This window comes from Cyprinodon tularosa, unplaced genomic scaffold, assembly GCF_016077235.1.
Source record: "Cyprinodon tularosa strain WSP-4 unplaced genomic scaffold, ASM1607723v1 ctg1287, whole genome shotgun sequence".
Taxonomy (NCBI): Eukaryota; Metazoa; Chordata; class Actinopteri; order Cyprinodontiformes; family Cyprinodontidae; genus Cyprinodon; species Cyprinodon tularosa.
The window spans coordinates 79,471-84,067 of NW_024038100.1; positions in this window are offsets into that span (position 1 = coordinate 79,471).

Here is a 4,597-nt window from a genome sequence, read left to right on the forward strand (position 1 = left end):
AAAACAATATTTTGATGGAGTGGTGAGAACCGTAGAGAGGATCATCGGGGCTCCTCCTCCCTCCATTAAAGTCGTAGGGAAATCATATTTAAATGTCACATCATTCTGGCTTAAACATGTATATAAATGTACTCTTAGTCAGACCATATTGTCCCAAAATATAGTACATTTCTATAAAAAAAAAAAAAAAATCCTGTCTTAAAATCTGTGCTTTTTTTTCGTCATCTTATGCAGGTCAGTTAGTTATAGGTCAGCCTGAACACCTAAATTCAGCCATTCGTATATCAATGGTCTGTCAAATTTTTTTGGTCATAGCATCTTGATTCATATGTCGCAGCTAACATATGAAACTGGAGTTCCGTCCCAGTGTTCATGGGGATGGACGTCTGTGTCTTCAGCAGGCGTAGAGCTAACAGAACTGGCAGCGTTGCGAGGCAAGGGCTCAAACATGTACGGCTGGAAGCCTTCTACACCAAACCAAGCTTCTGCCGCCCTGGCGTCCTCTTCCACAACATCTTCATCCCCGCTTTCCTCCTCTAAATAAAAAATCCACGACTCTCCTCCTCTTGCATGTTTCCTCTGTCCATAGCGTTCCTTGACAGTGTCGTTTCTAAGTCACCAATTTAGTGCTACTTGGTCCCAATGGAATTTCCCATTGGGAACCTGCTAGCACTAAGTTGCTAACTGGTTAGCAAGATGCTTCCAACAAACTGGGCAACAATCAAATTTTCTTGTGAACCTTCCACCACAACAATCCTGCCCTCTTGATAATCGACAAATCACATTCACTTTATTCACTCGTGTAAAGTCGGGCAATACTGGGAGAATTTGGAAAAAATTAAACGTTTGGAACAGCCGTTTTCCTATGACTTTAAAGACATTTCATCCCAGCGCTGCATGTCCCGAGCCCGTGACATCATCAATGACCCCTCACCGCCCCACAATGGACTGTTCCCCCTGCTGCCCTCCGGGAAGAGGCTTCCCAGCATTCAATGCAGGACCAACAGAGGTTCTGCAGCAGCTTCTTCCCCACCGCCATCAGACTGATGAACTGCTGAAAAAACTCTAAATCGTGTCTCAGTTTCTGTTTTACACTGATAACACCAAACCAAAAAGAACTCAACTAAAAAAAAAAATGAATTAATCAATAAATTATGTTTTTCTACTGCATTTTTGCACCACACATATTTGTCTTTGCAATTCTCTGAACTTCCATATCAGTGCGTTTGGCACCATGGTTTTTCTCCACGGAGATGAGGAATCAAGAAAGAGTTTTATTTGGAAAAATGCGAATGGACCGAATGGAAGCCAGCACATTGGATCGCCCCTATTCTGCAGAAAAAAAACGAGGATTCAAGTGAAAACCAGAAAGGAGCCGATCAGTAAAGGTGAGAAGAAGCTGACTCACATGATAGTTGCTTGTTTTGCTGTGGGGAAGGTGACACTCAGGGTTTCAGAAAGCAGCGGGTGCTGTTGGTTCCAAGCAGATCATTCTTCACTTGGTTTGAACAGAGTTGGAGGGTAGACAGGCAGGTTAGGTTCAGGCAGGAGAGCAGAGGCAGTCAGGTAACGGAGGATTTCCTTGTTCCTTCGGTTTGGAGATACTTGAGTCTGGATCTTGATTACTGGGAGAGAGAGACAGATACATATGCTCAGAAAATAACTGGGTAAATCAACCTGCACTGAAACACCATAAGCCTGACACCCACACTGTTTACATTTGATAACTGCTGCACTTTATGAAATGGAAATGTTCATTTCACTGCTAACCTTTGGTCCTTTAGGTCTGAAAGCTTTCGTGTCTGTGTATACAGAATGACGTGTTTTTGAATTTCTGAATTGTCCTTTAATACAAGTCTCCTCATGTCTGTTACCCATTAGCTGCGAAGAAAAGAGGCTGGACCCAAATACCACCAAGACAAGTCAGTGACGTTTGGACACAGCTTATTCAGGAGCGTGCTTGGTGAGCAGGGCTGAGTCTGAGAGGAGCAGACAGGCTGCAGGCAGACAGGAGGGCAGATTGTGTGAGACTTTACCGGATCGTGATCCAGGGGAGGCAGGCAGACACTTTATGCGATCCAGAGAGTGTAAGACAGGCAGTCTGGAGATACAGAGGCAGAAGAGAAGGGATATCTAAGCAGGCTGACAGAGTCAGAATGGGATCAGGAAGGCTCCGTATCAGGAGACACAACACGTCAGTTAAAAGACGGGCAACTGGTAATTTTTAGAAGATGCTGGATTAAGCTTACTGGATTGGCATGAGATAATTGGCCCCTGATGACTGGTCTGATAGTGAGAGTTGATTGTTGAATGGGTGGAGCTGAATGAGTGATCGGCCCAGCATCAGTGCCGAAACCATTATATTACCTTCTGTGTTCATTATATTACCTCCAAATGAGGCAACTCCTTCAAGCTATTTAAATTTTCACATCCCCAGAAGTTCTGGGCGAGGAGGAGGAGTAGCAACAATCTTCCAGTCTGACTTACTGATTACTCCCAAAACAATTAATACCTACAACTCTTTTGAACATTTAACCCTTAATTTCCCTGATCCAAATTTCAAGGCAAGAAAACCTCTTCTTTTTGTAACTTTGTATCGTCCACCAGGTCCTTACTCTGAATTTTTAGATGAGTTTTCAGAGTTCCTTTCTGATTTGGTATTAAATACTGACAGGGTCATCATAGTGGGAGATTTTAACATCCATGCTGACATTGAAGGCGATAGCTTAAGAGCAGCCTTTAATGCTATCTTAGACACTATTGGCTTTGTTCAAAATGTGAATAGTCCCACGCATTCTCATCTTCATACTTTGGATCTTGTGCTGACATACGGCATAGAATGTGAAGAAATAACAGTATTTCCTCACAACCCTGTCCTCTCTGACCACTTTCTAATAACCTTCAGGATTACTTTAACAGAGTTCTCCTCCCCCAAAAGAAGGTTCAATTTTAGTAGATCTTTATCAGATAGTGCAGTTATAAATTTTAAAGAATCTGCTTCACTTTCTCTCTCCTCTGTGTCACTGAGCAGTGCTGCAGAGTGCAAAAGCTTAGCTTATTCCCCTTCACAGGTTGATGATTTTGTTGATGGGGTTGCTAGTTCTCTGCGTATTGCCTTAGACAACGCAGCTCCTTTGAAAATGAAAACCGTTAAAAATAGAAAGCTTGCTCCTTGGTTTAATGCAGAGCTGCGTACTTTGAAGCAAAATGCTAGGAAACTGGAGAGAAAATATCGCTCCACAGGCCTGCGGGAGTCCTTCCTAGTCTGGAAAAATGGTTTACTGCTGTATAAGAGGACCCTTTGTAAAGCAAGAGCAGCATACTTCTCCTCATTAATAGAGGAGAATAAGAATAATCCTAGATTTCTTTTTAATACAGTTGCCAAACTCACCCAGAGCCATAGCTCTGTTGAACCGTCCATTCCACCTGCTCTTAGCAGCAATGATTTTATGGGATTCTTTATAAATAAGATTGATCTTATTAAAAATAAGATCATAAGCACTCCTCTATCCGCGATTGTACCTGAGGTAGTCATGGAATCTGAACCGGGTTTAGACTGCTTTGATCCAGTTGAACTCTCTGAATTAGCAAAATTATTGTCTTCATCTAAGCCTTCAACTTGTATGTTAGATCCAGTTCCAACCAGGTTATTTAAGGAGGTATTCCCTTTGATCTCCTCCTCCATTTTAGATGTGATTAATCTATCTCTGTTACAGGGATATGTACCTAAAGCTTTTAAGATTGCTGTAATTAAACCTCTGCTTAAGAAACCGTCTCTTGACCCAGATGACTTGGTCAATTATAGACCTATATCCAATCTTCCTTTCTTATCCAAAATTCTTGAGAAAGTAGTTGCCAAACAAGTTTGCGATCACTTCCACCATAATGAACTTTTTGAAGAGTTTCAGTCTGGCTTTAGAGCTCATCATAGCACTGAAACAGCTCTGGTGAAAGTCACTAATGATATTCTCATGGCCTCAGATAATGGACTTGTATCTGTGCTCGTCCTGTTGGATCTTAGTGCTGCATTTGATACAGTTGACCATAATATTCTTTTAGAAAGACTTGAATATTTTGTTGGAATTAAAGGAACAGCACTAGACTGGTTTAAATCTTATCTATCTGATCGAATTCAGTTTGTTCATGTTAATGATAGATCTTCAACACGCTCAAAGGTTACCTGTGGAGTACCACAGGGATCAGTGCTAGGACCAATTCTCTTTACTTTATACATGCTCCCAATTGGTAGAATTATTAGACAGCATGGGATTAATTTCCACTGTTATGCTGATGATACCCAGCTATATCTGTCTATAAATCCAGATGAAGCTAACCCATTACATAGATTACAGGCATGTCTTGAAGACATAAAAACCTGGATGACTCTTAACTTTCTGCTTCTGAATGCAGACAAAACAGAAGTTATAGTCTTTGGACCAGAGTCTCTGAAAAAGAAACTGATTAGCCAGTCACTTCATTTGGATGGGATTAAACTGATTTCAGATAATAAAGTAAAAAATCTTGGTGTTATTTTTGATCAGGACCTGTCATTTAAATCCCATATCAAAGAGGTTTCTAGAATTTCCTTCTTTCATCT